Source organism: Triturus cristatus, chromosome 8, assembly GCF_964204655.1.
Source record: "Triturus cristatus chromosome 8, aTriCri1.1, whole genome shotgun sequence".
Lineage (NCBI taxonomy): Eukaryota > Metazoa > Chordata > Amphibia > Caudata > Salamandridae > Triturus > Triturus cristatus.
The window spans coordinates 1,278,191,065-1,278,211,661 of NC_140591.1; the positions used below are offsets into that span (position 1 = coordinate 1,278,191,065).

The 20,597-nt window shown below is 43.0% G+C and overlaps 1 pseudogene across 1 annotated transcript in view; it reads right to left on the minus strand.

Annotated features, from left to right (window-relative positions):
- LOC146805717 (suppressor of tumorigenicity 14 protein homolog) overlaps positions 1-20,144 on the minus strand; it is a 402,115-nt pseudogene extending 381,971 nt beyond the window's left edge. The window contains exons 1-3 of the transcript XR_014967890.1: positions 20,027-20,144; positions 19,596-19,764; positions 18,842-18,966 (exon numbers count right to left, since the gene is read on the minus strand). The product of XR_014967890.1 is annotated as a suppressor of tumorigenicity 14 protein homolog (transcript). The remainder of the gene's footprint in view (positions 1-18,841; positions 18,967-19,595; positions 19,765-20,026) is intronic.
- Positions 20,145-20,597: the final 453 nt, after the last annotated feature.

The window sequence follows — 20,597 nt, forward strand, 5'->3', positions numbered from 1 at the left end:
TGCTTCTTATATCCAAAGTCCCGCCTTAGTGGGCGTTCCTCTCTACCCCTGTGGGTGTATGCATTGGTGCATGCTGGTATTAGCAGTTCACAATTTTAGTCTATCCCCCAGTGGGTGCTCCCGTACCTGTGGTGATGCTGATTTTCCCCCAGTGGGGTGATCTGAATGAGAAGCTGAAGACACTGCCATTACTCAGTCACTCGAAAATGGCCCGCCATTCCGATCGGCGCCTCGTTTTCAAGGGCACCGCAGATCCGCACACTAGGCAGCAGGGCGTCTTCGCGGCTAGAGCATAGCCGCTAAAATCCAAACGTAGAGTTGCCCCCAAATGAAGACGCCACACATAGCGAGTTTTCACCTTTTAATTCGAGGACTGCACTGGATTCAGTCTCCCATCACGATCGTCATTTAATGTGCCAGACGCGTTTCGGATATCACACTATCACACTATCCTTGTTCACAGGTAAATGCAGAGGAAACGGCAGCCACATTGTGAAACACCTGCTTCTAATATCCAAAGTCCCGCCTTAGTGGGCGTTCCTCTCTACCCCTGTGGGTGTATGCATTGGTGCATGCTGGTATTAGCAGTTCACAATTTTAGTCTATCCCCCAGTGGGTGCTCCCGTACCTGTGGTGATGCTGATTTTCCCCTAGTGGGGTGATCTGAATGAGAAGCTGAAGACACTGCCATTACTCAGTCACTCGAAAATGGCCCGCCATTCCGATCGGCGCCTCGTTTTCAAGGGCACCGCAGATCCGCACACTAGGCGGAGTTTGGGTGCAACTCTACGTTTGGATATATATATATATATATATATCAAAAAGACTTGAACTCCCGCAACCTCCAGGCAGCGATGAAGGAGACACAGACCCCGCAGTATCAGGCAAGATGTATTTATTTAAACCTTGTTCCCACAAACGATGACGCGTTTCGGGCTCCAAAAGCCCTTGTTCACATGCGGAACAACATCGCCATGATGGTTTTAAGTGTTTGCTAAGTGCACACCCACCTCCAAGGCTCCGTGTCACATGACCATCAATAGTGAAAACAGATTACATATTCAAATATATGTGAATACACACCATCACATTGCATTTTGCTCTCGCTAATGTGTTCACAAGACATTTCGAATGTATAAATAAATAAATACATATATATATGGTCACAATTATTCTTTCTATTAATACGTGCAAAAACTTTTTTTTGTTTTGTTTTTTATATGTTGTATATGTTGTGTTGACACCATCTTTGTTCTGGTACTCAGCCCAAGCTATTAACATAAACCTCTCATGCAAGGTATTATTCTTGTATAGGGACTGAAATATCAACCAATATACTACACAGGATAAATCCCGATTGTATAATTTGCGACACATCTAGAGTTCGAAATGGAAAATAACATGAATTCCGTCTATTATACTGTTATCGTTGAAATTAATCCGCTAAAATTGTAATGGGACACGGAAATAAAGTGCAGAAATGCTTAGCAGCAAAAAACATGACGTGCAAAATGTGTAAAGTGCATGAAATTCTAAGAAAGTGCTAAGTATAATTAATGCAAATTTCATATATATTAATAACAGTAAAACCTATTAATAGTAAATACCGTTAAAATCATATAAATATATTGCTAAAAACCATTATACTAAAATGTATCACAAGTAATTATTTGATGCAGCAGGTAAGATAATTAAAACAAATTATTACTTCATGGTCCACAAATCTCTGCCATCATCTTACAACAGAGTATTGAGAATGTAATGAATAAATGGGACTGTTTCAAAGACTCAATCAGCTGTAATGACTGTAAAAGTTATACCTATTACTGTTGATGTTTTTAGAGAAAATTATGCATATCCTCAGTATTATTCAACCGGTTAGGCCACTTGCTTTCGAATTCCAAGATGATTTTAGTTTTTAACTGTCTTAGTTGGCGCTCCCTATTGCCCCCCACTGTGGTTTGGAGATGGAGTTGATGACATAATAAGTGAGACAGTTTACATCTTTGCCGTGTATTCATTTAAAGTGCCTTGCTACTGGGTATGCGGGATCACTGTGAAGGATAGCTCGTAGATGTTGCAATATTCTGACATGCACCTGTAGCTTAGTACTACTGATGTAGTTAAGGCCACAGGTGCATGTCAGAACATAAACAGCATATTCAGTTCTACAGTTAAAACTGCCAGAAATGGCAATTGGTGTGTCACTAAAAGGAGTTGAGTAATGGGTTTTGTTACATCCAAATTTACAGGCCCTACAAGATGAGCATTTCCTAAAGCCCTGTGCTGGCTTCAACCAGTTAGCAGTTTTTCTTGTCTCAGGGCAATTCTTATCAAGAATAGAACCCATCGATTTTGCTCTCCTGAACGTAATCAAAGGAGTTTAAGCTATTCTATTGCGAAATACACCATTGGTCAGGGCAATGGGCCAATTATTTTTAATGATGGCTCTAATTTTCCTTTCCTCATTACTGTAGGTGGTGATTAGTCTAGGAGTATCATTTTTACTGTACAAAGGAACCAAATCGTTGCCAAGATTGTGTGGAGCATTGTCGCCACTTTTGAATAGACTGTTTCTTGGCCTGATGCTAGCCTTACTCAAGGCCACCTTTAACCCCTTCAGTGCCCCGCCCTTTCCAGGTCCTGTGCCGGGCGTTTCATTAGCGGGCGGGGTTCATGACGAGCTGGACTCGTCATGGGCACAGCGCAACCGCGGCCCATGACGAGTCCAGCTCGTCATGGGCACAGAAGGGGTTAAAATGTTGTCAATGTATCCTGTAGCTTTCAGTCTGTTTATCATGTCATGCAGACACTCTGTGAAATCAGATTCTACACTACAGATGCGCTTCAACCTCAAGATTTCCCCATAGGGTATGCTCACTATGAGGTGCTTAGGGTGAGCGCTACTGGCGTGGAGCGTTACATTTCCAGATGTAGGCTTTCTGAATAAAGTTGTTTCTAAATTGCCGTCCCTAATGTAAACTGTTACATCAAGAAATTCAATTTTAGTTTTCTCAATATGTGATGTAAAGATTATATTCATTAAGTTATTGTTAATTGTTTCAATAAACTGTTGGGCTTCAATTTCACTACCCTACCACTGTATGAAAACATCATCAATGTATCTAAGATAACATAAGACATGTTGGTCACACATCACACAATGCAACTTTCTAAGAACCTGTTCCTCTCACCAGCCAACGTGAAGACATGCATAGCTGGGGGAGAAACAGGCTCCTATCGCAACTCCTTTCATTTGCTTAAAAACATCTTTATCAAAAAGAAAGAAATTGTTATTGAGACACCACGAGATAAGCTCTAAAATAACCTTATTGTGTTCATAAAATTCACAAGGTCTCACATCCAGGAAATGTTTAACTGCTCTCAATCTCACGCTATGATCAATGCTAGTATAGAGTGACTCTATGTCAAATGTGATTAAAAACAAGTCATCTGTCCATACTAGGTCCTTAGTTTTCATTAAGAAATCTCCTGTATCCTTAACATAGCTGGGCAACTCCTTGACCAGATCCTGTAGAAAGTAGTCAATATATTGCCCTACTTGTTCACCCACACTGTTAATGGCAGGAATAACGGGCCTGCCTGGAATGGGTATTATGTTTTTATGTATTTTTGGAATCAGGTACAGGACAGGGAGGACTGGAAATTCTTTATACATAAATTTATATTCATCTGTAGAAATAAGTCCTTCTCGTCTCCATTGAGCTAGTTGTTTCTGTAGTGTGTCTTTCGCTGCGTTATATTTTCTTTATTGTAGCCTCCTTGTAGCATTCATTGTTGTCCAGCTGTCTATTTGCTTCTTGAATATAATCTTTTTTAGGCCAAATTACCAAGTTGCCGCCTTTGTCCGACTTTTTTATTATAATATCATGATTTTCACCCAACTTTTTCATTAGTTTCTCATATTCACGTTTCCTATAGTGCATGTTTTTTCTTTTTTTGCTGTTTACTTGATGGTACAATTTTTTGAGATCCTCAATGACAATATCATGAAAAGTATCAACCGCATCTTTAGGCATGAGTGGCACAAAACAGGATTTAGGTTTAAAAGGGCTGCTCCCAGCCCCTTTTGCAACAAGTAAATATTTCGCAGTCTGTCTTGTGTGGCTGCATCTATTTCAGGAAGTGAAGACTGAACTTCAGTTTTTTCATTCAGGTCATGCATGGTTAATAAAATTGGAATGTCAGAGACCGATAGCATTTGGCCTACAACTTCTTCCACTTCAGATGACATACTTGTCATTTGTTTGCAAGATTTCAAAGCAAAAAACTTTTTAAGTTTGAGTTTCCTGATAAAACAATAGACATCAATTCTGGTATGCGCATAGTTGAAACTCTCTCCTGGACAATAATTCAAACCAAGAGCCAGCAGTTGTTCTTCAGCTTTGGTTAAAATGACAGATGAAAGATTAATTATGCTTTTATCCTTTTTCACCGTTTCCTCTGCCATTGTTGTTTTTTCTTTCCGTTTTTGTTTCCACCTTTTTCTCCTATCGCACCTTCATGTGTTTTTTCTTTTTTGATTGGCCTCCTTTGTTGCCTCTGCCTCAAGGTCTGAAGTCTCTCTTCCACTAAAAAATCAAGCTCTTGTCCAACACTTAGTTTTGTTTTCTCAGTGCGAATGCTGTCAAATTCTACACTGGATTCACTGGTTAGTGATGTGGTGTTGACACTGTAAGTGTCATCATTGATGTCTACATTAGCTGTTATTTTAGTTGCATTGCTTTTCACTTTGTCGCTATATTGTTGTCTTTTCGCGTTGTCAAACTTACGTGCGAAAGTGAAGATCTGCCCGTTTTCATAGTCTGCCAAATTGAGCGCAAACTTGTGAGCCTTTCTAAATTAGATTTTTTCTTCATGCTTGTGTAGTCTCTCTTTGATAGCTTCCCTTGTTTTTTTAATATAGTCATTTACATCCAATTTGTTGAGCTCATCATTAATTTTATCGATCTCATGCAGGATTTCCAAACGATCTATATTGGCATATTTAATTAGAATGTTACCAAGATTCATTGAGGTAGCGAGGTTGCTCCCTCCCCACTCTCGCAGCATATTTGGATCTGGTTTATCGAAGCTTGGGGCAAGTAAAATCCTTAATCCTCGTGGGACTCTCCCTACTTCTGCATATTTGGAAAGTGATTTTTGCTCCCACCACTTCGTGACTTCTAGCTTCATGTTTTTCTCCAAACTCCTCAACAATGATTTTTCGTCAGTCTCTTTGCTCACCCCAGTACTCAGTGAGTGTAGTTGATTTGTAGATGTAGTTGGCAGATTTCCAAAAACCTCATCTCCCGCTGCTTCCCTCTCTCGGACTATTTCCGCAGACATCGTGAGATGTTAACTATTAATAGGTTACAAGCCAGCAATTACTGAACTTGCCGTCTAAATGCCTCCTTACTGTCTCTCCCCACCTACGTCTTATGCCCGAATGGCTCACCACCTGATTTCGATCTTCAACGGGTCCTCCTACCCAGTTGTTCACGTCCTCAGGTCGATGATTGTATACTTGGCTGCAGTAGGGGGCAGCAGCCAAAATTCCGCCACGGATCCTCAGAAACTCTGGTTGAGGGCGGCCACCATCTTACCGGGAGGGGTCTGTTAACGGAAGCAACGACTTCCGTAGTGATATCAAAAAGACTCGAACTCCTGCAACCTCCAGGCGGCGATGAAGGAGACACAGACCCCGCAGTATCAGGCAAGATGTATTTATTTAAACCTTGTTCCTACGAATGATGACGCGTTTCGGGCTCCAAAAGCCCTTGTTCACATGCGCAACAACATCCCCATGGTGGTTTTAAGTGTTTGCTAAGTGCACACCCACCTCCAAGGCTCAGTGTCACATGACCATCAATAGTGAAAACAGACTGCATATTCAAATATATGTAAACACACCATCACATTGCATTTTACTTTCGCTAATGTGTTCGCAAGACATTTCGAGTGTATAAATAAATAAATACATATATATAAAGTCACAATTATTCTTTGTATTAATACGTGCAAAAACGTTTTTTTGTTATGTTTTTTATATGTTGTATATGTTGTGTTGACACCATCTTTGTTCTGGTACTCAGCCCAAGCTATTAACATAAACCTCTCATGCAAGGTATTATTCTTCTATAGGGACTGAAATATCAACCAATATACTACACGGGAATATATATATATATATATATATATCTCTTATCGGTCACCAGTAGTTAGAACCTAGTTCCATAAGAAAAGCAGTTTTTGACATGGCTATATATATATATATATATATATATATATATATATATATATATATATATATATATATATATATATATATATATTATCTACTGGCGGTCGCCAGTAGATAGTTATAGTTAGGACCGTGTTTCCATAGGAAATCTGCAACATTATATTTTGAATAACTTTGGCGCCGATTGACGAATCCTCACAAAATTTTCAAAATAGGTGGGGCGCTCCGCTACGCTCCTTCCCTGAAAGTCTCGGGGGGATTCGTCAAGCGGGGGCTGAGAAAAAGGGGGGGTCCCAAAACGCGTTTTCCCCATGCATTTTTCCATAGGACCTTTAGTCCAAGCTGCAGCTCAAACGGCTGAACAGAATTTTTTTTTTTTTTTTTTTTGAAAACCTTTATTGACAATTCTATCAAGAACAAGTATGGGCCTACAACCCCCCGGGGCCGGCCGCTAAGCAATCAGAGCAAAAACAGGCAAGTGTAAACACAGGCAGCACTTCGGGGAGCAGAATCGTAATGCTACTACCGTGAACAGAGTAGGTAGGGCACCAGGAGAAAAAGGTTTACATTTTATAATGAAACAAGGCAGAAGGATCAGGTGCCAAACAATTTTCAAACAGCAATCACAGATATGCAGAGTAATAAACGTAAGCAATTTACAGCAATCCATTAGGTCAATGGCGCAAACACAAGAACATCAGGATGGGGAAAAATATCATAAGCAGTTGCGCCTGCAGTCCTACGCCAGAACTCCCGGAGAGCGCCCCGGAAATTGCGGTACACACGGAGCGGCAACGAATCATAGCAAAGGAGGTGTATCACGCTGATCCCAGAAAAGAAAAACAAAAAGAATCAGAGAAGAAAAAGGAGGCCATGGAAAAAGAGATAAAAGACTTAAGAATCCCCTCCCCCAACCCCCCACCCTGCACCTCTGCAGATGAGTACGGCCCCCCCCCCAGCAGTGTGCCTGTCGCCCTGGAACCAGACCCGAAATATAGGAGAATAGGGAAAAAGAAGTAGGAAAAGAACCCCACCAGACTGGGGGGGTAGAGAAAGTATTAATAAACTGGAGGAGGGCCTTCAAAACATACCCCCGGCTTCTCCCTCCCGCACGGTAAGTTTCCCCCAAAGTGAACAATAAACGGCACAAAATCTATCTTCTCAAAGAAAAATGGGGAGCATTATGCACCTATTATGCTGTTAGCTATGCCAGGAGAGCACGCAACCCCTGAGCCCGCCCGTCCACTAGATGACCACCCCTGAAGGATCAGCCTCATCCCTGACCACTCTTTGGGAGTCTGCCCATGCCTACCCCTCGACCCAGCACCATATCCGATGTTCCAAGGTAGAGGATTGTCCAAAAACGTCCGAGAAGCGACGCACACAGGTGGGGTGGAAGTCTCTGAGCATCAACACAGTCCGCATCGTGGAGAAACAGGCTTCCCAGTGCTGCACAAGGATATGCACTGCACTCCAGGTCCAGGAAGGCAGAAGCAGCCAAAGCAGACAATAGTTGCTGGAGTTGTCTCTGGGTCGCAGGAGGGCACGTACGGGACGAGGCTACCACATCCCACTCAGGTCTAGTGCCTCCGGGGCAGATCAGGTCCTCAGCTGGACGAACACACTGTAGCATACTGGACGGAGTGTCCAGCTGTGCACTAACCTCAGGGGTGGCCGCCAAAGTGTCCTCCTGTGCGCAGTGTGGGTAGTCCCTGTGTACGTGCGGACAGGCGGGCCGCCACTGCCCCAACGCCGACACCACACCGTCGAGCTTACTCCCCAAGACCCCGACACCATGAATCCAGGAGGAGTGAAGAGCACCAAGGGCCTCGAGGAGGTCGCCGTACCCCAGCACAGCTCTCTGCGATCGCGCCGCCACACTCCCGAAAGTCGCACTCTCACAATCCCGCTGCGGCCCAGCGGACAGGATGGTAGGCTTCATTGCAACAAGATGGCCGCCTAGTATGCCCGACCCTCACCGGGGCCGGGACCCTGGGACAGGCGTCTCGATGTCCACGTCGCTGGTGACCGGGTTCCGGGGGCAGGCGAAAAGTTATCCGTTGCGTGGTCACGGGCAACAGTCGTCCCCACTACGGACCAGCTCCCGTAAAAATTCGGGGGCGGCCCGCAGTGATCAGGGCAGGATACGGGCGGCGGCCGGGCAGCTCACCATCAAAGGCAGGGGCAGCCCCCGGAGGGTCTGAGAATTGCACCCCCGGGCATGCACTCGGTCCGCTACGCATGACAGTAGAGACGACCACGACGAAATGTAGGCCGAGTTTGGCACCGCTCCGGTGGACCGACTCCACCCAGTCACAACAGGCCGCTGTTGTTGAACTGCCACCCGGCCACGGCGTCCACTCGAGGTCCCGGCGCCAGGGCCGCACAGGCCGCAAAGTTCAAATGCACATTTCTCCGGCGATACCGCAGCCAGAAACCCCGGAGTCACACAGTCGGGTGCCTCTCTCCTTCAGAAACACGACCGCGTAGCACAGGTTAAGGATCTCGTGCAGGATATCCGTGCGGGATGCGGAGGTTCACAGAGCCGGGAGTCTACGCTGCCGTCCCGGTCGCCATCTTGGCTCCTCCTCCGGCTGAACAGAATTACTTGAAATTTGGCAGAGAGGTAGTCCTCAGGTCAGGGATGTGCTTTTTGCAGGTCTGGTGTAAATCTGTTCAGTATTTCCTGAGAAAATAGCATTTAAATCAATATATATCTCTATAGGCGCGCTCTGAGCGCGTACCGTAAGCTTACCGTACGCGCACGCTGCCGTGCGCGAGCGCGATTCTGATTGGTTGTTAGATCTTAGTAAACATTCGAATCGGTCGAAACCAGGAAGTGTCGGCCGCCATTTTGTCTCTCGCAGTCTGAGGGGGTGAAAAACAAAGGTGGATAACGTGAAAAGGGGGCAGGCTGGACAGTTCCTGACCCCCTAGCCTTGGTCAGGGGGTCCCAGAAGGAGCCCCAAGGGCAAAAATGTATTTTAATTTTTTTACGAAAAATCGCGGAGTGCGCGTAGCGTACGCGCACAGTAGAAACGGAAAAATTCTGCGAACTACGTAACGTGGGCGCGCCGTGCGCGCACGGTACGCGCACGGTGAAAAAACTTTAAAAAAATAAAGAAATAAAGAAAGAAATACATAAATTAGCATTTAAAAAACCGTACAAATTCACTGAAAAAACCATAGGTTTCACACATGTTATAGTAAGGAATTAGCATTTAAAAAACCTTGCAAATTCACTTAAAAAACCATAGGTTTCACACATGTTATAGTTAGCTGGGCATTTCACTCGTGAAAAACCATTGAAATTTCCACGTTATAGTTAGTGCAGGTAACAACTATAACTCACGCGACCGCAATCCTCTGTTGGTGCTAATACTGTATTTAGACACTTATTTACCCATGTCTTCTTCCATTAATTTTTAGCTATACATATATTACAAATATTTTTTTTTCAGAAAAACACATATGTCATCAGTGATGTAATATCTGACGTCATCAGCAGAGGATTGCGGTTGCGTGAGTTATAGTTGTACTGAGGCAGTCACGCATTTTGTTACAGAAGTATTGATAGACTGATGCATCGTCTCACATATTCGCTCAAATACTTATACAGTGAATGAGAGAGTTAGTGGTAAAATGATGCATGCAGTCATAGATTACACTGAAAAAAGTTATGCACTGTCTTATAGAGATATTAAGGGAGTTGTACATGCTATTATACAGTTGTTTAGATAGTAATGTGTTTAGTGTGTTGGTTATAATTCATTTAGCAGTTATACATTTTGAATGTGGTGGTGGCTATTGAATGTCTGCATTGGTTTTGTCATTCCAAGATTTATTTGCGGTGATCGCGGCTACCGATTTTATCACGACGCCCGGCGTCACAGCAGAAACGGAAAATCAGTTTAAATGGTTGTTTTTATGCAACCTCCCTGCAAAAATATGACTTTAAACAGTGCAGTAATAAACCCCTACTGTCCAAAATACTGCTAGGTGCATGCATATATGTGTTTTGCAACCTCTAAAAAAAGGCGCGATAGTCGCGGTTACCGGAGTCATTGCGACTCCCGGTGTAGTCGGGAAAATGGGCAGTAGGGTTCAAACACAGTTTTTTTTAAAGTTACTATAAATATATGTTTACAAATATGTTTTTAAAGCAGTGATGTGGTTAGTAATGTGTGTATTGTAATAGTTAGAATAAATTTTTTAATTTACATTTTTTTAATACAGTGGTGGTCCTGGAATGTTTTGTTTTGTGACTTTGCGGCATGATCATGATCATCGCGATGGTGTATCAGATTTTAAAAATTCTAAAATAAAAATGTATTTAACAAGAAAATTAATAAAATGTTGGACTCTTGTGTGGCTCTGATTTAAATAATGCCATTAAGTGTATTTTTCTGTATGTGAAATACATTTGCTGATTACAGATTCTCCACAGTAAATGAAACACTGTTGTGCCGACTCAAAAGATTCTTACAAATAAAGCCAGCTATTAATGTACTTTCTGATAAAGACATACCAAATCAAAAAATGAGCGGTATATAATATAAATATAATATTCAATATCCAATTATAGAAAGAAAATACAAAATAGGCTCACTTAAAAAAAATGGACGTTACAATTAAGAAATAGAATTTTAAAAACCCTTAGAAATTTACTGAAAAAAACAAAGGTTACAGGGACATTATAGTAAGGAGTTAGCATTTAAAAAACCTTAGAAATTCACTGAAAAAAACAAAGGTTACATGGACGTTATGCTTAGAAAATAGAATTTAAAAAAAGCTTAGAAATTAACTGAAAAAAACAAAGCTTACAGGGACATTATAGTTAGGCTGACATTTCACTCGTACAAAACCAGAGTTGCCATCGTCAGTGATTGCAGTGAGATTGCTGAGAGGTGGCCGGAGGCCATGCCCCCTCCTACACCACTCTGCAAATGCACCTCTTGGCTCACTGCAGGTGGGGCAATGAGGCCCCATTGTGTCCTGAGAACATCAGGACTAAAGTGGACTTCATACCCTAAGCAGCCGTGTGCCCGGAGGCAAATTTGCAGAGTGGTGGAGAAAGGGGGTGTGGCAGTGGTCACCGCTCAGCAATCCAGCTGTGTGGGGATTACTGGAGGTAACAGGAGTGATAGTTGGCTCCCAGGGACCATCAAGAGGCTAGGGGACTTCATCTCCCAACCAAGAGTGTGGCAGGAGACGTGTTTGCAGAGTGGTTCAGAAAGGGGGCGTGGCCTGTGACCACCTCTCAGCAATCCCACTGTGTGGGGTTTACTGGAGGTAACAGGTAGGCTAATTGGCCCTTAAGGACCTCCAGCAGCAAAGGGGGATTCATCCCCCAACCAAGAGTGCACCTGGAGGTGTGGTGGACAAAGGGGGCATGACCTGGTATCGGAACTCAGCAATCCTGCTGTGTGGGACTTACTGGAGTTAATAGGAGGGGTAGTTGGCCCCCTAGGACGTCCTTGGGGACCAAATACCCCTCCTGTTTTCTCCAGTAAGTCCCACACAGAGGGATTGCTAAGAGGTCTTTTTGAGGCCATGCCCCCCTTTCTCCACCACTCTGCAGACTCACTTCCTGGTGCACTACTGGTTGGGGGATGAAGTCCACTTTACTCCTGAGGGACCTTGGGGGCCAAGAAGCCCTCCTTGTAACTCCTGTAAGTCCTATGCAGCGGAATTCCTGAGTGCTGGTTGGAGGCCCAGCCCCCTTTCTCCACCCCTCTGCAAATGGGACTGCTAGTTAATAAAACATAAAAATTCACTGGAAAAAACCCATAGGTTTCAGGGATGTTATAGTTAGAAATTAACATTTAAAAAACCTTACAAGTTTACTGATAAAAACACAGGTTTCAGGGACGTTATAGTTAGAAATTAGCATTTATAAAACCTCAGAAATTCACTGGAAAAAAACAAAGGTTAACATGATGTTATAGTAGGCTGAAATTTCACTTGTACAAAACCAGAGAATTTCAGCCGTTTTGTATAGCCATGTAATTCAGTGGCACTCAGTGCCCCTGGCATATAGGGTTTGTATGTCTGTATGTGGCATGGGTTCCTCATTTACCGTGCACCATAAGAGGTGGCAAGTAGCCAGCAGCTGGCCATGAAAAAGGAATTTGACCAGGCAAGATGCCATAATCGGTTTTACAAGAAAACTTAAGGTATTATGGCAGCCATCTTGATTAGGCTCTTTCATATATGAAATAGGGAAAATGGTGGCATCTGCTGTTTGCCCTCTATAACATGCATATATGAAAACAAATGGTCATTGTTTCAGGATGATGCTCCTTGTTCAAACCTCACTGTCACTTCACTGGACACTTCCCTGGGGAGCACGTGTGCTGGTGGTAACTGAAAGGTCTCAGTCACTTGAGGTTCAGGCACATTCCTGATGCACACAATGACAGTAAGCAAGCAAAATACCAATACTTACACTGGTTGATGCTACAAACACTGAATTACTGCCCTTTGGACTGTTCAAAATGTAACTGACATTGGCATAAAAGTCAATGGCGACAGGGGATGATCCATGTTGCCACTCTATGGGACTGATTTACTATAAAATAGCAATATGCAGCACAGCAACCAGAATAGTGCTAGTTGGAGAGAGCAGTGCAGAGCCATATCTGTTATGACATGGTGCTGTTGCTCTCTTCCACAGGACTGGTGCACAAAAAGGCTGCTTAGTACTATGCGCACTCCTTTGCAGCATAGCTCAAACGGGTGTGCTTTATGGCTGGCATAGGTTTTACACTTGAATGGTATCTTTCTACTACAAAATACTATGCCTGGACAAATCTTTAAACTTTTCACACACTGACTATGTGCTGTAAAGTGCAACACACATGCACATGGTGAAAATCTGTGAAATTAACACATTTCTCCTACGTAGTACCTGCCTCAAGGAGGCATTAGTTTTGGCACATCCTCTGTCTAACATTTTTAGTAGATAGAGCTTTGTGTCAAAACCATGGGTGGTAGTGTGTGAATGCCCACGTATCACCAATGAGACCCTCCTTAATGAAAAGTAGTTCAAAGCAGGCCAAAGGCCTATTTGTGATACTTTAAGAGCTACTTTCCAGCACAACAACAAGTTTTGCCTTGAAAGTAAAATATTTTGTCAAGTACTTTGTGCTGGTTTGGTTTACTTTCCATGACTTGCCAACTGGTTCAAAGCCTTTATAAATATGACACTGTGGGGCATATTTACAAGCCTGTATCGCCACAGGATTATCACTTCAAGTGATGTTCCTGTGGCGATATGGGCTTTGCCTTATTACAAGGCAGCGTTAAGCCGCTTAACATGGCTTAAAGCTGCCTTGTAAATGAGTCCTCCTTTGACACTATACTTAGCGTAAAAGGGGCAGGCAATGGGTGTTGTGGTGGGGGTGCCACTGCAAAACCCATTGATTTTGACGCTGTCCCATGTTTACAAGGTTGTGTTAATATGGGGCAGTTTTAAAATAAAACCCAGGGGCAACCTGGTCTTACCCTGGCGAAACGAGAAGAAATGTTTAATTTTGTCCTCGTTTTTGCCGTTTCCATTTGTGCTGCGTTGTGCAGCACACATAGAAACAGCAAAAGTCCATTGATTGTTTGTGTGTAGGAAGCGACACCTTACTGCACATAAACAATCTTCCCCTGCAATGCAGACACACTTGCACTATGGTGCAAGGGTGCCTGCGTTGGCTATAGGCAGCTATATTTAGCGCCAGCATAGGAGGAAATGCAGGGTTGTACCATATTCTTGTAAACATGGTGCAGCCCTGCATTTCTAAAGTGACGGAGCATGTTGTTAGCCTTTTCGGCTTAATGACACACTTCACCACTTTACTAGTAAACATGCCCCTTAGTGTGCTAACTGCAAGCTGATTCAGAATTTGAGTGACACTTAAATCAATGCAATGACTGAACGAGGCTGACTTTAAATCTCTCTACGTATTTGCACTGTTAGCATTATTTTATTTATTATCAGAGGCTGGCTTACAGATGAAAGTAGCTGTCAACTGGAACATTTCATGTCCACTGTGCCCTTCCAGGAAAAACCAGACATATGTAAGTCAGACCTTGTCCTTTTCCAAAATAAGTTGTCCAGCCTGAGCTAAGAGGCTAAGGTCACTATAATCGAGGACAGAAGCAACTCTAAACTGGATTCAGCCTCGTTGCAACTCATGAGTGAGGTGAAGTGCAGCACAGGTCCTGTGGCACAGAGAGCTTAGGAACCATGTCCGGGTACATACATAACAATTCGCACATCTTGCTAAACTATAGAGCAGGGGTACTCACAAACTTTCTCTCGGGGGCCAAATTTACAGTGTGGTTTGTGGCCGAGGGCCGCACCTGTGGGGGCGGGGTCAGTAGTGGAGGGGGCGGGGCTAGAGCAACTAAAAAAAACTGACCATGAGGTTGAACACAGACGCATTCATCCACTGAGCCACCAGACCCAGCATACACACACACACATATGTATACAGTTCATTGGGGATTTGTCCATCAGAAGAACCGCACTTGAACACAAGCTGCTTTTCCCCACAAGCTTTTATTAGGTATGGTTCGTCGCGCTTGCCTGTAATTATTCACACCTGACTGAGCCCAACGCGTTTCGATTACTCTCTTCCTCAGAGGCTCACACAGTCAGTAGTATGCAAATGAAAGTTCCACGAGTCCTTGTTTGGCAGTATATCGTACGCAACGTGCTGTCTCATATAGAGCAGCCCATTTGGTCATACGACATACTGCCAAACAGGGACTCTCTCTCTCCCGGTCTCACTCTCTCTCTCTCCCGGTCTCCCTCTCTCTCTCCGTCTCCCTCTGTCTGTGTCCCTTTGTCTCCCTCCCTCTCTGTCTCCCTCCCTTCCTGTCTCACTCCCTCACTCTCTGTCTCCCTCTCTGTCTCCCCCTCTCTCTGTCTCCCCCTCTCTCTGTCTCCCCCTCCCTCTTCCTCCCTCTGTCTCCCTCCCTTTGTCTCCCTCTGTCTAACCGCCTGTGTGGCAGCTCGGGATGAGACATCTTCCCGGGCTTGGGTGGGTTTGGGGAGGCCGCATTGTGAGGCCGCAGGTAGGGCAGCGCCAGCGATGCTAGCCTGTTCGCCACAGAGGGGTAGGAGCAAATCGAGGCTCGTGGGCCCTGGTGAGAGGCATAAGAGATGCCTACGGTGGTGTGCGGCCCGCAGAGGAGAGACTGCTGAAAAAGCAGGTCCTTGCGTTGCTGTTCACTCGTCTTATCTCCCATCGAGTTTTAAGGGCAGAGCATCTGCGAGAGGTTGCTTGGGTAACACAGGCCATCAGGCGAGCAACACCCATTGGACTCAAAGGGCTTCAGCTCCCCCCCCCCGTCGCGTGTGGCAGCCCGGGATGAGACATCCTCGCGGCGCACACACGGCCGCACCCGAGCACTTCACAGGTCTTTAAAAGACCATTTGCATGTTAATGAGGCCTCGCTGTTTCACCCCTTCTAAGAGGCCCTGCAGCGCCACTCTGCCTATTGCTTAAAGATTCAGGCCCCCCCCTCCCCCGAAATCAGCTCCACTCTGCCTATAGCTTAAAGATTCAAGCCCCCCCCCCCTCCCCCCGCCGCCGAAATGTAGCTCTAGTTGCGCCTCTGCTTGCGAGGCACTGGTTTTGCGGATGCTTCTTTACCCAGTGAATGCGGCCCCCGAGGAATAACAACAGGCGGAATTGCAGTTGATTGCCAACTGTCTGTTGTTTTACACAAGGGCCGCATGGAAAGGGCTTGCGGGCCGCAACTGGCCCGCGGGCCGTACTTTGAGTACCGCTGCTATAGAGCTAATGGTTCTTGAAAAAGTCTGTCTGCAGTTATACAGTGAGAAAAAAACACAATGCACTCGAATATGTCCCAGTGATTGCCAGTGGAGAAAACTTTTGCAAACATTCTACTGATCACCTTTGTGTTCCAATCAATCTTGTGACATCATATGTTAATGAAAGGATCAATGAGGCCACATTCAGAATCTGTTAGCGAATCAGCCCTATGAATTCTAAAAATTGAAAGCTGTTTAGCTATATATATATTATCTAACCCGCCGGTAACGTGACAGGGTACCAAACTAGAGTGTTGTATCCCATCACATCTTTAGTAGTATATGTTAAACCAGGATATTATGAACACACCAGATTTTAAATTAAAAAAAGGAAATCTGCGATCTAATGTTATGTTATGTTATGTTATGTTATGTTATATTCACTTGTACCGCGCACAGATACTCCGAGGAGTGTCCCGGCGCGAGCCTGAAAAGGGTCCGAATCAAAGACAGATAAAAGAACCAGAACAGAAAAGTTTTCAGCTTTTTTTCAAAGAATCACTCATTACTGCAAGCCTTACCAATATATTGATAAACCACTCCTGTTGATGAGTTAAAACCGTTTTAACTAGGCTTGTCTGCTCAACATTAGGATTTTCATTTATACATTCAGTCTGTATTTTTGCATGTCTATGTATCACATTGTTTCGCTAAGAGGAGTTCTGCTTTTCAAAGGGCATCTTTCACAATTATTTTGCTGTGTACAGCAGATGTAAAAACGAAAGATCTCAATTGCTTTTCGGAAACATATTTCTCTCCAATCGTGAGTGAAGCTGGTGACTGTACTTGACAAATTTCCAGTGTCACTCAGAGTTATATTCACGTTCACACTCATAATTAAAAGTGCAATTGTCATGCACTTCATCGTACATAAGAGTACTTTGCATTTATACATTTTGTTATGTTTTACCCTGATTGTTTATATTTGAGATTGAGTTTTCGGTTGATTCCATTTAAATGAATGCTCTTCCTGTATGAAGTACTCGTTGAGACAAAGGGGCATATTTACAAGGAAATGTTGGAGCGCTAAGCCGCGCCAAATTTGGAAGCGCCGCGCTCCGACATTTCCAAAACGCAGGGATGCGCTGTTTTTACAAGAATACGATGCACCCCTGTGTTTTCCCTGCGCTGGTGCTAAAATTAGCTTCCTATAGCTAAACAAAGGCACCCTTGCACCAAATCTAAACACTATGAACACTTTACGGATTTTATGACTACTATTAATGAATTATTGGATGGAGAGATTTTAGTTAAGATGAAAACGAGATTCAATTTCTATTTGAAGTGCATTTCCAGTTGCTTGCTCAAGGGTGCAAAACGTGAATTCGGTAGACACAATGCACATGTGGCAAAGAATCCTGATTCCGTTAACAAACAGCCTTACATGGTCCCCTTGATAACTTAAGTGGGTGGGCTATTTAAATGGAATATTGCAATGCCTGCTACTTACAACACTTAGACGGAGATGTACTTCAGTATGTAGGACTTTATATAAATAAAAGCTATTATTAGTATAATAAACCAGTAGTGGAAAAATAATAATGACGTCATCACTGTGCAACAGAATGTGTGGCTTTGTGCACTGTGGTGCAGTGGGCGATCAGAATATGGCTCGAAATATACAAATACTATTGCATAGATATTTAATTGTTACGTAAAGCAAAAAAACTAATTTGAAAAGACAAATCTAACAAAGTTCACTTACAATTTTGCAGGCATTCTTTCTGGCTACTAGGTTTATAATTCATGACACATTAACATAATTTCCAATAAACCTCTGTGGAGTACCTCAATCCTCTTCGGTGTGATATACATTTTTAAACACCCATGATCACGCTAAGAGCACTGTTTGTGTTTAGAGATACAGAACATGTCAATCTGTGTACACTGGAATCTCTCACCTTCTAAGTTTTCTTATATCGAATAGGTCTACATTCTCAAAACAGGACTTACACTTTCAGACTTTAGCCATTTTTCAAGTCTTGTCACTAGAAATGTACAAATTAATGTTCTCCACAAATGCACATCGCGTTTTAATCGAGGCTGGTGTTCTATACTTAACAATTACTCACAAAGCAACATGCTGTTTGCGCTTTTCATTATCCAAAGCACTCAAGACATTTTCTACATTAAAAAGCGTGCAAATGCAACCTATGTCAGCCATGCACAAAGCTGCTTTGAAACACAAGCAAATCTCTGTTGGGAAATACATATTAACAGAAGGGTCCTTTGTGTGTCGGGTCCTACTCTTAGCGTGGAACAAGGGCACCTTAATGAACTCTTGATTCTAAACTTGTATGGAAGTGCCAGCAAGGGATACCTGCTTATCAACATCAACATAGTTCACTTAAAGAATGACCCTGAGACCTATCCAAGGGCAGAAAACAACCCAAAAAGTAATTAAATGTGTCTTGTGAGTTGTGTTAACGGGATTTACGAAGAGGATTTGACCTGCAAGCCCTCTCTCTGGGTTTGAAGTTTGCAAAAGATTTGTTGGTAAACATTGGAGAACTTTACCAATGTCACTTGTTCGGACCAGGGGTTCCGCTCCACCAGTCTACTTGCATTACGCCATGTAATGGAAATCCCTCCTAAGCCACCCCCTTTGTATCTTTTTTACTCTAGATAAATGATAAGGGTTTAAGGTTTCAAATCTCAGGTTTCTGAACAGGGATTTTAATGTTGAACTAACAACATCTCTTTGTGTCACAAAATTGGCTAGGCATTATTTCAGGCACAATTCATAGGGCACAAGAACTTACATAATTGCGCATCGCTTCGGCTTGTAAGATGAATGTCGGCGACTCTGGATCGGCTAGGTCACTCGTGTAGGTCTGATTAGAAATGTCTACACTTCCACCCACATAAAAGACCGTCAATGCTGGAGCTATAAAGAAAAGATCACATTTTGCCAAGAAAAATCAACTACTGCCAAGTTTCGCCTGCACTTGCAGCAGAAAAAAGCAAAGCCAAAAAAAAAAAGAATATTCAGTGCAACTTGATATGATAAGGCATTCTGTACATGCTTTAAGGACTGAAGCCAGCAGAAAAGAATTCAATATAGACAGATAACAGAAAAAACTCACTGTCCCAAGGAATGTACACTGCAGCGTTGCGGTAACAATGCATGACAAGAATGTCAAATCTGTTGTCTGAAATTATAATAACTTCCAGGGCACCAATCAAATCAGTCACACAAACCTACATTTTCCATTTTTTTTAAATTCATTCATGCAAATGAAATGCAAAAAAGATTTGTCCCTTATCTTACTTTTAATTTACTCTGGCACACAACTGTCTTTTTTTATCTATGTATAACAAATAAGCAAATTCATATAGATGCACGTAAAAGCATGCTATAGTGGTAAAGCCCAGAGGTATTTCCCATTGATTAGGACAACAGCAACACATTTTAATGTAAGCATACCTATATTTTGTTTTAAAAATCAGTGTAAATGCATTACAGTAAGATTGCAAAACGTTAAATAAAGAATGCTACTGATACATTGAACTTACATGAGCAGTAGTACAGGACCAATATAATTATGACAGCCGCCAAGGAAATTATTGGAAATACCCTGACAAGTTCTTTTTTCAACGAGTGTAAACTCCTCACTTTCAGAAAGGCAAGCTGTAGGTTTTGCTGCTCTTCTTTTCGATTTTCAACATTGTGGAATGCCAGGCTCTAAGAAAAGAATATTGTCTTACACATCCAAAAAGGGTTGTTGCAAATTAAGAGAAAATCTTTCGTATTTCTATACACAGAGAAAAACATTTTAAATACTTTACTTTGAATTTCAGGAAGACTGCATTAGTATGCAAGCAAAACTTCACACACGTCAATGCATAGTCTAGTAAATAGCAATGCAAAAGGAGACATTTACATGTAAAAACTGTACATCATGAAACAATCAGTTAATTGTTTAGAAAACTAAAGGCTTTCTTACCTGTTCAGACATAGGTTCTGGGTCACCAACAATAGGAATGCTATAGATAACAGAAATCCTTTCCTTGGAAAAAGATAGCATCCCTTTGCTTCCCCACCGTCTGTGGACAGGAGGACATAAAACACAAATCTAAGAGTAGACTAAACTACAGTTGCTTTTAAAAAGTCTCTGTTTTAAAAGGGTTTGCTCATGTTTTCTGGTGTCTCCCCCATTTCTTCTCCACCCTGCAGGCTGACATTGCAGAGCCTGCCTTTCTGGCGTGTCTGCATCCAAAGTAGGCTGGGAGAAAAGAATCCGGAGTGTAACCCTTTGTGTGCCACGCAGGAGCAAGGCCGTGACTTGCAGTGTGTGCAGAGGAAAAAGGACACTCTAGTGTGGCACTAACAAAAGAACAAGGTAAATATTGGCATTGCTGCTATTGCTCAATTTCTCTTAAAGTGGTATGTGTTTTATTAATGGAGCCTAAAATAATTAAAAATCAAAGGACCGAGCTACTAACAGCATAATTTGATGGGAGTGGGAAATATGAAATTCCCAAGTTGAAAGTACACAAAAGAAATAGATCAATTTC